Raw genomic sequence first — 14,231 nt, 5'->3', positions numbered from 1 at the left:
TTTTACCAGCAATAACCAATCTTCTGAGACAAAATAGGGGCATTAATATTTCATTCAAATCAGCCCAGTTTGCTTTAAAAGTTTAATTAAATGGGAATAGACTAAATCCCCAAACCCCAATTGAATCTATTTGCTTCCAATCAAGCATGAACAAGGAAATTTAACTCATAACCATCATTTTTAAAACTGGAAATTTCTAGGGAGAGGTATTTTATGAATGCCTGGCAAAATTTTGCCAGCATAACACTACCAAAACCCATCAAAATTCCTAATTACAAACAGCATGATAAACCAAGAAATTTCTTGCATAGCAAAGATGAAACAATATAAATTCAGTTAAGGAAACTACATGGGAAGAAATTAAGTTTAAATTTGATAACCAAATAGTAGAATTCTTCCTCCATAACCCATAACAAACAAACAATTCAAGATTTTAAACAATTAACAGCAAGTGGAAGGAAAGCAAGGATTCAACCAACCTTTATGACTTCCAAGCAAGAATGGTATGTTTCAGCAAGAATCCCAGCTAGTTCACACCCAAATCCACCCTTTAAGCAAATTTTCCAAAATTTCTTTCTCCTCCTCCAAAATAAGCATAACCCCCAAAATCTCCTCCAAAATGGTTTAGTAAGAAAAATCTCTTAACCTAATTTTCTAGGTTGCCCAAAATTTCTATTTTAAAAAAAAACATTAAAATTCCCCATTGACTTTCTTTTCTTTTTCTATTTTTCCTTTTTCATATTTCTCAAAACAATAAATGAAAAATTCCCTCTTTTTGAAAATTACATTTTCATAAGTAGCAATTCAATCAATTTTTCTACTAAATAGGAAAGCAATGAGTTAACTTAATTTGCATATATTTAAAAGCAATTAACTAATCTATTCCATTTCTTTCGTTGGATCTAAACACGATTTCTTTTCCAAATAAGCAACTAACAGTTAAAATTTAATAACTAATCAATTACGCTTGATTCAAGACATAAGGCATAATAAGGAATGAATCGCTCAAGTCAACAATAATGACAACTTAAACTTAAATAATTAACCGAACCACCAAGGCACGCAAATCGAGGAAAAGTAAAAAGACTCGAAATTCAGACAAAAGGGATGAACGACTGACTGACGGCACTCACAATAATAGACTGAGGTAAGGACCAGGGTCAAAAGCTATCTCCTCCACTCCCATCGGACATATAAGGCACGCTCAGACCTGTGAAGCCAGGTGGAGACGATACCCCGTACCTACCCGGTACTTGTACCTGCAATATCCTGCATCACCGAAGCACACATACATGCATATAGATATAGAATACACGGCACACACACCGATGAAGGAGAATCGCGACGTTCCCTGTCTCATCGAAACGAGTGAAGGAAAATCGTCCCCTTGCATCCAATACAATAGCAAACACGCAACATATATATGACACATCACCTAGATAAAGTAAAATGTCAGTACAAGCAATAATCTATGAAACACTAGAAATCACCAATACTGAAATACTGAAAGTAACTCATGCATCCAATATCCAGATAAACATGATATAATATCAAATACGTCTGCAAAATGACGAGCAATAAAGTGCCAACTGAATAGTAAACTGAAACACAAAATCAGTCTAATAAGTCCGATCAAAACGGGGTACTACATCACTTGCACAAATATTGCAACTTGATCAGAATGATAATATTGAGCTTGAATCTGTGATTGAGGGGCAAATGCATAGTTCTCAGAGAAATCTACAATTGAAAGAATACAACCAGGTGGAATTTTCTTTTTGAAATCATGAAATTGTTTAGCTTGCCATCATGCACCATGAAAATGTTGGATATGTGGATAAATCATAGTACGAAATATGTTCATAAAATCAAGGTAGGGCAATTCACTCTCCTTCAATGCAATTGTTTTGGATTCATCTCATGTCTTAGTTTGATATGTCTCATATTGAAATCTCTTCCACAAAACTGGCATTGAAATATCAATATTCTCAATTTGTAATGGAATTTTTTGCAAATATCCATAATCAATGCATGTACTTTTTATAAACTGTACATTGAAGTCATCTAAATCTTCTGATTTATCACATAAAATTGATTTCACAAATTGTGTCATACTTCCAAGGATGACCATATCTGGATTAAGTATTTCCATAGCTTTTTTATATGACTCTAAGTATAGATGAAAGTCAACATGATTTAAATAGAAACACGTTTCACATACCTTATTTATGCATACAAAGCAAGGGAGCAACCTCTCAAACATTCTATGACATATTTTCACATCTGAAAATTCTTCCTTGAATGCTTCAAATAGTTCACTTTGTGTTGTATCTACAAAATGTTTAGGATGTAAAATATTCATACCGGTCTCTTCATCTTTCATCTGTATAGTGTCCCTTCTATTGGAAGAAACACAGGGGTGGATGGTCCAATATTCAATGACCAGTCTTCTTACATCTTCAAAAATTTTGTCTTTTCGAGGAAGTCTAAAAATATTTACCCAATTCATTTCAATGTTTTCATCTAACATATTTCTCCTCCTAATATATCTTTGAACAGTTTTTCTAGATATATGCAGTAATTCTGAAATTGTTGTAACTTGTCTTTTATGTGACAACCTCTTACTAGAAATCGTAGTCATCAATGCTCTATGTGCAACACTTGAATTTGATGGACTTGTAAAGCACTGAGAGGGGGGGGTGAATCAGTGACACCAAATATAATCCTACTTTAAACACTGATCGGTAGATGAACTTAACAAGTTTGTTAAACAATATGCATGCAATCAAAAGTGATATAACAACATCCACAATAAGTAAAACATCCACCATAACACAAGTGTTTATATGTGGAAAACCCAAATAGGTAAAAACCAGAGTGAGATGGGACTCAGAAGTTAACTATCTGCAATAATAGATAACTGGCCGATTAGGGTCTATAAAATGCTCTGCTAGGAGGGAATCCTATTAAAGATCCCAAATCTTAATTAAAAGCTATACCCTATAAAAGGTAGTACCCTATAAGGAGTAACCTTGGTAGAGGATTTCTGAATCCAAACTAATGGATCACCTGGTTAGCAGATTTAAACAATGAATCTTGTTAGAGCTTACCCAGTTAGGGGATTTGACTATTGCAATGATTAGAAAACAACAGGTGATGTGATCTAGTAGCAGCACAACTTGCTTGTATAGATCCTCTTCTGCGCACTCAACACTTCTTTACCAACATACTCTGCAACTTAACACTTCTGCCTTCGCACATAACATATCTCTTCCACTCATACAAAATAATTCATTGTGATATCAATATATAGACATTTAGATTTCATGTCAGCCTCTAGAAATCATATCACAATTACCTAGGTGCAATGTATCTGGTCAAGTGATCATAACTCATCACAAAAATACCGCCAAAACTTGTCGGTAAGGATAACTAATCACAACTTGTGATAACTCATCACGCAATCAACGAATATGGGTTGACACAATCAATACTAGTTGGAGTTAAACATATAAATCGTTATCCTTGATACTCCTGTGATAGTCTCTGTTGGATCTCCTTGTTGATGTTGAGTTATGTATAACCATTGGCTATCTCCATGCATATGTACTGATTGTTACCAAGTATCAGTTAGATATAAACCTCTAGTATACGAGTTAAAGTGTAAACAACTCTGAAGTTATACCGGTAGACAATATGAACATATGTGTGTGTATGTGTTTCATCAATGACAACATATGATGAATTCATTACAATCATCATCAAGCCAACATAATTATCTCCTTCACTTGTGGTATTAATAAGGTTCAATGCATCTTGAAGATTTTCAACTATTATTTCTTTTACATGACCTCCAGAGCTTTTCTTGTTATCGACACCCAACAACTCCAAAACATGAGTCATTTCTCTTTTCCTGAATAACTTTACAAATAATTGTGCTCTCTTGGCCATAGATTTTTTTTCAAAATATTCCTCCCACATGTTTTTGCAATGCAATTTAATTGTGCTCTCAGGTACCATGTGTTCAGATGAAATTTGATTGAAAAAGAGAATCCTCATTCATCTCCATCAAATTTCTCATGACAGAAAAAAAATTGTACCTTGACTAGTACCAATTTCTTCTACTACTTCAGTTGCATCATCTTCAACATCAACATGATCTTCTTCAACATCAACAGGTTTCTCTTGATTATGTTTTGTATGACCTTTCATTGAATCATCCCTTATATGATAATATTTTTTTGGTTTATTTCTTTTATTCCCCATTACACAAAGTATTGAAATTTACTTTTCTAAAATCGCAAGTGAATATTCCTTAAGAAAAAAATCAACTCCTTTGGAAAAAATCACCTCCTCGAGAAAAAATCACCTCCTTCGAAAAAATCGCCTCCTTCCTTGAAAAAATTCAACTTCCTAAAAAGAATTGAAATTGAAATGAATTATTTTTTGTTTTTAAAACATGAAAAAATGACCTCATTAATATATGAGGGAAAGGGTGGGGAAGCATGTGATTGCTTCCCCACGCAACTGCTCGTGGAGGGTACTGCCACTTGGGGGACTCGGTCGAGCCCTACTTGGCCAAGGCTGCCTATGTGGCATCCCACATGGTAGCCTACTCAGCAAAACCCCCCCAATTTGCAGAACTTTCAAGTTCTACTAAGAATTAGACCATCAATTTTTTTTATTTAAAAAAAAAAACCCTTTTCGAGAGCTCGAAATTAGGAACGTTGACATATAATTTTTATAGAATTTCAATTAGAATTAGTATATTAAAATTACAATATACTATAGGTAGGTATATTAACATTCGAGAAGACTCTGATTTGGAAAAACAAAAAATATAGTAAATCATATCAGAAAAATTTAAAAATTATATATAACACTAGAGGAGAGAGTCCTCTTCAAGAATATATAATTTTTTTTGGGATTCCTATAGTTTTGATAGGGGAAATTTGGTGGGACACGAAAACTGTCAATTTCGGGAAACTTCAACTTTGAAGTGTTATAATGGTGAAAATATACATTGAAATGAGATTTTTTTTGTCTACATTGGCTATGGATGTCATCTAAAACATATTTCAAAATCAGAGGAAAAAAATATTATTTACATGTAGTTTTGTGGTGAGAGGTGAAACCCTCGATTTGCAGTATTTTTCAATAATAAAAAATTGGCTTTAATAATTAAAAAAACATATCAATTCTTGTTCCAATTTGAAAATAATAATAATAAGCATAAACTTCATCCAGATTTACAAATTTCATCACTTTACATCATGTTCAAATACCAAATAGAAATATCACTTTTGTACCATTGAAGTTGAATAATTTTGTTGTTGTTAGCCTTTTCCTTTATAAAAGTGAGACACAAGTTTGTACTTTTACCCCTTTGGTATACAGAGTTGAAGGGTAGATGGGATTTATGAAACAAATGTGATTGGATGGGGTTTAACATGACAAATTAATTTTGTTTTGTTCACATATTACTGTTGAATATCCAGAATATTGAGAGAGGAGGGGTGAATCAATATTCCCTTGAACTTATTAAAACTTCTAACTAACCAATGTATAACATAATTTAAATGCAGTAAATGAAATTAACACAAAACACATAACACCAGATCTATACATGGAAAACCCAACATAGGAAAAACCACAAAGAGAGAGATCTCTCAAGTATAGAGTAATATGTAATCGGTTATACGGTACAAAGAGGTGGCTCACTAGGTCGGTGAGAGCTCACTACGGAAATACAAAAAGGCTCATTGTTGGACGATAGGCTTATAGCCGGAGTACAAAATTGAACTGTTAGAGTCGCATCTGACATATGCATGAATTATGGTTCTATTGAAGTATACAAATTATTTTTTACATCCATTATACCTGTAATACCCTAAAATTGGTCATCTAAACCATGGGCCCCTAATCTCGACAACATCACCAAGGTCCTAACCAAAGGCAATTAAATCAATCTTGAGCACATTATTAATTCTTTAATTATCAAAAATCACATGGCAAATCAACTACTCAACATTAATTAAATATTTATTTAACTAATTAAATCATTTCCAAGAATATCATTTTGATCAATTATCCCATTTTAATTTATTAAATATCCTTGCATATTTAATTAAATTAATAAATTTGCCATTCAATCATGCAAAAAGGATTAATTTATTACAAAAGATGAATTAATTTATTACAAAGAGTTGAATTGAAACAAAACAAAAATTAAAAAAAAATTGAATTAAGAGAGAAATCAAACTTGAGATATTATTTCTTTTTCTAAATTTAGAACTTGAAATCAGAAAAGCAATTTAATTGAATTATGGAATTATTCTCTAAAATTGGAACTCAAAGCTTTTCAGAAAAGAAGTTCAGTTGCATTGAAAAGACCTTTTTCTTGAATGAATCAAATATGTGCATGGAATTAATTTATTATTATTTTCCAATACAATTTGGACTTCTGATTTGAATGCATTTCAATTAAACTATAATTGGAATCTATCTCAAGGTTAACTCAACCTGATTTCTCAATTATTTTCAATTAATCCTAAATTGAGCTTTTTGTGATTCTCTATAAATTCAGTCTTCAACTCTCATTCCAATTCACCCTAGAGATTTTTGAGAACACACTTGGAGATTATTATCACGCTAATTTCACTCTGGAGTCATTGAAATCATTGTGCTTTTTTAGATTACTTGCATCCGTTTTACATTCATTATTACTTGCATCCATTGTTGCTTGAATTGGTTATTATTGCTTGAATTATTCATCCATCTTGCATGCATATAGCTTAATATCATATAGATTAAATCCTTCATCTTGGTGTAGTCTAGTCACTGGTATTGCTTATAAAAAATCTGAGAGCAATCTTATACTCGCATCTTTTTGAAGGCAATTAGTCGTTTTGCTATGGTTTATTTGTTATTGATTATTGATTACTAACCATGCATATAATGACTTAATTGAAGTGTTGTGCTTGCAGCTACAGGTTCACTTTTTCACACACACATCTCTAGCGCCCACCGTGGGCTCGAAGACTACATTTTTTTGGCCTCCAAGACTGACTGCTTTATTTTTTTGTTATTTTCCAGGTTTCAGATTTTTTGGTTCTTTGTCCATACATCTCATACAACAATTCTTACAGGGTGAAACGACAAACTGCAGGTGTCGCACGAATTATAAACATATTATCATACGAGTAGACCCTCTATCGTACGAGCCAACATCACCAGCAATCTGGTCTCGTACTATACTACATCCTATTTCGTACGAATCAAGTATCTATCATACGATTCTGTATTTTCTGGTAAAGGAGGCAAATTTCATTTTTTTTTTCATTTCTGATTGATTATTCTGACAATTGACCCTGACTGTTTATTTGTCTATCTCAGAGTTTTTCACAGCCTAACTAGTTTATGCAGAACGCTAGTTGAAGAATATGCTTGTCGCACAAAGACAATATGACTATTGATTCGTTGTTTTTGCAGGTTGCCTGAAGGAGAATTGACTAAACATCGTGTATTCTTTAAATTCATTTTTAAGAACCTAACTTGCTATCTGGTTAAAGAACAAATCTATCTTTTGTTCTTTTAGAAGATTCTGAGAGGTAGGAGAGTATGCTCTTGTCTTTTTCTAGACAATCAGAAATCCAGACCCTTGAAGCTTTTTCTTTGTTTGAGATTTGTACATTTTTATAAGGCCTGCCCTCCCAAGGGGTTGAAAAACTCTTAAAGCCATTACAGTCGGTGTGAGGGGAACGACCTAAGTGGGAATAGCTAGATGCCAAGTACTCCAACCCACTATAAAATAAACGTGATTTGATGAAAATCAAGTCAACGACAGTGCTCGGGAATAGCTCTCCTCCGTACCTTCGGGTATATTAAACCTTGGTTTTCAAGGCTGGGAGACCTCTTAATTGAGTTTATACCTCGACACGCTGAATGGATCCCCGACTAAATCCAATTTAAAATTAGAAGCTACCCGGTTCATCTCCGAAAGGGGGATAATCATTTTGCAAGAGAGATAGTAACTCTCCCAAGATACTTGTCATTTCGTGCCCCCATTAGCATTTGGAGTCAGCTAATACGACGTTGAGAATCCATTGCGTGAGACTCAGTGGCTGTATTCTGATTAGCTATTGGGTGTGTACCTGAGTCTACAAGCAAAGGTTTTCTTTCCTCACCAAATTCCTTAGGGTTTGCATGCTGTGATTGGAGTCACTATACATACTACTTGTTTTCTGTGTTTTCATCCCTGAAACAAAAAAAATTGAAATACCAAAAATCAGTGAAGACCAGAAACAACTCAGTGAGTCAAAACTTTGTTTGTGTCAGAAACTAGTCCATCCTGAGTCGAAACTCTGTCCAAAACTCTGTCCGTGTCAGAAACTAGTTCATCCTTAGTCGAAACTCTGTCCGTGTTAGAAAATAGTCTATCCTGGTCAAAAATCAGTCCATCTCAGAATTCGTCATTCTCAGCAATAAAAAAAAATCAAAATCAAAATTTCTAGGCTCTGTCCTGTGAACAGTCATACGAGTCTGATAATTCATCGTCCTATATCACATCTTGTGTCGTACGAGTCTTTTGGTTTGTCATCCGAGACCCAATTCTGTGTTGTACGAGTCATTTCATTTTGTTGTCTAGCTCTGTATCTGGTTTCATACGAAACAGAACTGCTCTCAGTCTTTTGTCGTCCTGCACATGCCCATTTGTCGTACGGTACGAGGCAGCAACTCGTACAAAATAGAATTATTGTCGTTCTATTGTTGCTAAATTGTCGTCCGGTCCAGAAAATCCTATTGTACGAGTCTTTGGTTTTGTCAGAACAGAATAATCAAACTTGCCTAAAAACAGCTTACAACAAACATAATACTGGTTATCATTTTCCTAAGCATAAATAGATCAAGATAGTGTACCTCTGCCATTTGCGTTGCACAATTTGGTTGATCACCTTTCAGTTAGTTCAATCAACTACCTATCAAATTTTAGTCACTTAGATAACGTCTTATACAGGATAGATCATTCTTGAAACCAAACTACATCTTACACTACGCTTAGAATCAACTTGGATAACGTCTTAGACAGGATAGATCGTTCCTGAAATCAGACAAAATCTCAGTTGTTTCTCCCAAACAATACTCTAAATAGAACAACTAGCTTTGAAATTGATCTTGACCTTTGCATCCCAAAACAACTCTAGGTCACACTAATCCATAAAAAATGCCTATTCAAACCAAGAGTTCTCGTAAGAAACAAGCCAAAGGCAAAGAACAAACCTTCACTTATCAAGATAATCCATTCTATGTGAAGGATCCCCTCACTAACATACCGTCATCATCAAGTGGACCAATTTTTGATGAACCAAAATCTCCCACTATACATGAGACATAATACAATGATGGAAACAAAAACGACCGTAATATTCCTGAAAAATCATAATGACTAGTCATCATCAAGTGAGATTGACGAAGCTACTGAACCTCCAGAAAAAGAAATCCTTGACTGTCAGAAAGATAAAGAATTTAGAAAAATGATGAAAACTATCATGACCCGAGAAAAGGAAGACTATTTCTTAGAACTAGCAAATCAAGGTGCCAAACTTCCTATTGGATATGATGTTTAGACACTTGTTACTAAAAGGGAAGACTCACCTATAATCATGGTACACAAATAGTTACTAGCCTTACGGACAGAGCTCACAAAGCTGAAGAATAAGGACAAGTCCCCGAAACAATATTCTCTAGAAACAATATGTCCCTTCCCATTTGACAAGAATTTACACATGCCTCCATTCCCTTCACGAGTGGAAATCTCAAAATTTGACAAATATGATGGTACCTCAGATCCTCAAGATCATGTTAGGGAATTTAGTGTTGCTTGTATGGAATTCATGCACGATCAAATCTACCTCATGCATCTCTTCCCAAGGAGTTTAGGGGGTCAAGCAATGGAATGGTTCTCAAGTCTACCCAAAGGAATAAAAACATTCGAAGAACTAATCCAGCTGTTTTTACAACAATACTCATACAACATTCAACATCCTATGACTATGATCAATCTTTGTAAGACTCAACAGAAAATGGGGGAACCTCTGCTTACTTTTCTCCAACGCTGGAGAAGGATGTTCTCTAGGTACCCACGACCTATTCCGGACTCTGATAAAATGGATATATTTGTCAATAACTTGGTCCCCGAACTAAAATATAGTGTACAAATGCAAGTACACCCATCATTTAACAAAATGGTAGATAATGCCATTCGAATGGAAGATGTGCTCATAAAGAAGGGAGATATCACACCTTGGAAAGAAACACAAACAAGATCTAGCTCTAAAGAGAAGAACAAGTATTGGAAATTTGCCAAAGACAACAACAAGAATTTTGTTAATGATGGAGTAGTGGACACTATCAAAACCAACTCAAAATCCACAATATTCAACCTAGCTAGTGGTACACAAGCACTTAAAGTCGTTGAGATTGCAGCAGAGAATCCGCCAAAGAACACAAAGGAACGGTTCAAAGACAAGCCTTGGCTTTCCAAACCTAAGTGTGATTTTACTCCTCTTGAAGAATCATATGAGTCTACTTTCAAAACTATGTTGGCAAACAATTTGATAACACTACCAGATAACTCCAGACCATATGATCTAGATGTCAAACCAGGATGGTGGAGAGAAAATGAATACTATGACTTCCATCGGAATAAGGGTCATAACATAAACAATTGCATGAAGCTAAAACATGAGATTCAGGATCTCATAGATGCTGGTAAAGTTGTTGTTGGGAATCATCCAACCAATGCTGATAATAAAGCATTTAAAGACCCTTTGCCTGCTTATGAACAAGGTGATTCCTCAAAGACCAAAGGAGGTGCCAAGGTAAATTATGCTTATGCCAGCCAGGACAACGTTATCAACATGATTGAACCTTCACACTCAGAGTATTACAATGTGATTATAGTTCAAGATAAACCAAATGAATCACGATATGCAAAAGCTCTGACCAGATTCCAAAAGAAAGTTACCCTCCAAGGAGCTAGTTCTTCCAAACCGGCTCAAGAAACATCAAATCCAACAGCCTTTCCAAACAAACAAAAGGAATCAACCTTGGACAAATTTAAAAGATTAACGTCATCATCATCCTCTAGATACAGCGTGGTTGAACAGTTGAAAAGGACAAATGCTCAAATTTCAATTTTTGAATTGCTATAGCTCTCATCTGCTCACAAGGAAATCCTAGACAAAGAATTGCTCACTACCACCATTCCAAAAGATTTAGACATTGATTGGTTTCAGTGTATGGTGGGTCATCTGACTTCACCTCACTATTTGACCTTCTCTGAGGAGGATGACAATTCATTAAATCATCCACATAACCAGCCATTGCATATTGAAGCCATGATCCACAAACACAGAGTTAAACATGTTTTGATAGATGGAGGCGCCGGGTTGAATATCTATAATTATCATCTGCTTACACAACTAGGATTCTCTGAAAATGTCATTGATCCAGGCAAGAAAATAATAATTAAAGCCTATGATGAAGAAGAGAGGACCTCCAAAGGTTTGGTATCATTACCAATCAGAGTGGGACTGATAGAGAGAGATTTTCTTTTCCAGGTTCTCGATATTCCATTGTCATACAATATATTACTGGGTAGGCCATGGATTCATGAAATGAAGGCAGTACTGTCAACATATCACCAATGCTTAAAGTTTCCTTATAATGGAGCTGAAGTCAATATTCCTGCTGATACAAGTGTCATCTATAATGCATTGACAAAAGATGCAGATACTTTTGTGCGTCATAATAGGGCAGCCTCTCTAAATGAAGATCCAGAAACATTGATGAAAGACTTAAAAAAGAGATTGAAGATTACAGATACCAGCATGGATGGCTACAAGATAGAACCGATACTATCATTAGTTTCTCTCCCTCCATCACCAAAATAGTTGGGCAAGCCATCAGAGGCTATGAGAACACAAACTTCAGCTCCGAATACTATATATGATGGTTTCTTCATACAGTCTTCTACCTCCTTAGTCGATAAAATAGAAGAGGATGTTGTGCTTAACTGGCTCTTTAAGGAAGATAGTCCAAATGAGGAGGTACAACATTGTGAGATTTCCTCAAACCAATATGGTTGTGGTTACAAAATGATTCAGCGCATGGGGTACTCAGGTACTGGTCCTTTGGGCAAACAAAAATAAGGTATTACTGAACCAATTCAGCTACAAACCAAATCCACACATGATAAGGCTGGACCGAGATACAATCCTAAAAAGACATCAGAACAAAAACATGTTTCTAAGTCTAAAGGCTTGAAAAAGATATTGCCTTTAACATTACATGAAGCAAACACTAAACAAACAAAAGAAGAGTGTAGAAAAGAGAAAGAGGAATCAACGGTCAAGAAAGAAGAAATAGTCAGTGCTCAAGCTTCGATGGTATCAGCTACAATAATACAAGAAGTTGAGGTTCCTGAGGATATAAGAGATGAAGTTGTGAGAATCAAAGAATTGTTTGCACCATTAAAAGTTCCAGTCACATATATCGGCAGGCAACAAGTAGAGGATTCAGAGATTGATTCAAACGAGTATGAATGGGGTCCTGACTATCTTTCAGACACATCCGCTATAGAAACTCCAGAAGAATCTAGTGGTGTCGTAGATGATACTCAAGAGCTGATGCGCATAAAACTAGAGAGGGAAATACAAGAAATTAGACAAAAGAGGCAAGCAAATTATGAACAAGCATTGAAAAAAGGAACAATACTAGAAAGCTTCTCATCTATGTGTCCTTATCCTAAAACAAAACAAATCAGTTATAGCACTACATAGGAAGAGTTAGAAGCTGCAGAACAACAACCAGTTATCAGTCCAAAAGAAGCTGAACGGAGTAGATGAAAAAAAATCACAGAAATAATGATATCATGTCAACAGGTGTGTCAGATACAAATGAAAAATGAACTACAATATGAAGGAATTTGTAGCATTAAAGATGTTAGTATTGATACCATACATATGCTTACTAAATCACCTGAAAGAGACTTGGAAACTTCATCTGATAACTCTGATGATTCTGAGGACTCTGATAACAGTCCTATTCATGATGATACCCACTCATCCTCAAATTCTGAATCATCTGATACAAACAATGAAAATTTGCCTACTAGTCTTATTGCTGTTAAATCATGACATGATGTCCAGTCTGGCATAGTAAACGACATTACAAGTATGTCTATTGGATTAGATCAATTAAATATTAATGTGAACTTTAATAGTCATGATCTGACTCTTCCTGGTCTCGAGACACTTACGCAAGGTATCATTCTAGAACTTGACTTTTCGATCCGCAGTTGTGATAACAATACCGTGAACGCTCTTGAACCTACCCAAAATTTGTCCTTAATACATCCCAAATTGATTGACTGTACTTTACAGAATCAACCCATTGATATACCTACTTTTGCCAATGACTATACATTATCCTATTATCTCAATGCAGTTGAACCTATGAACTCTTCCACCAGTGAATGGAGTGAAAATATGACTGAAGAGGATATCAAGTATCTTAGTCACAAAAGCAAGAAAAATAAAATAAAAAGATCTGATGGTGAAAACCATATTGTGGTGATATCAAAATCTAAAAAAGAGAAAACAAAGGACATACCTAAAGGTGAAAACCTCTCTGAGGCGCTTGAAGGTGAGATACTTGGTATACTGCCCAGTCATTTTTAGGAGCGGTCTTCCATATTGATCGAGCCAACTCAGCCAGTGAATATCAGGAATCAAGAGACACCACAAATTATTTTGTAGCTCAGTCACTATCAGCAAAGGAATTGAAGGATTTCACTTAGCTATTCTTAGAGAAGAAAATAAATTTTGCATGGACGTACTCTGATATGCCAGGCTTGGATCCTGATCTCATTATGCACCATCTCTCAGTCACACCAGGAGTAAAACCAGTTAAACAAAAACTCCGTAAGATGCACCCACATGTCACACTATTGGTCAAAGCTGAACTAGAGAAACTACTTAAAGCTGGATTTATCAGAGCAATAGATTATGCTAAATGGATTTCCAACATAGTACTTGTGTCGAAGGCAGATAAATCTATCAGAGTTTGTACAGATTTTAGAGATCTCAATAAAGCATGTCCAAAAGATGACTTGCCATTGCCAAATATTGATATGATAGTCGACATGATAGCTGGGTATGAGATGTACT

This window comes from Cryptomeria japonica, chromosome 1 (genome assembly GCF_030272615.1).
Source record: "Cryptomeria japonica chromosome 1, Sugi_1.0, whole genome shotgun sequence".
In the NCBI taxonomy this organism is placed as follows: domain Eukaryota; kingdom Viridiplantae; phylum Streptophyta; class Pinopsida; order Cupressales; family Cupressaceae; genus Cryptomeria; species Cryptomeria japonica.
The sequence above is the reverse complement of the archived record's forward strand: the minus strand, read 5'-3'. Positions refer to the sequence as shown.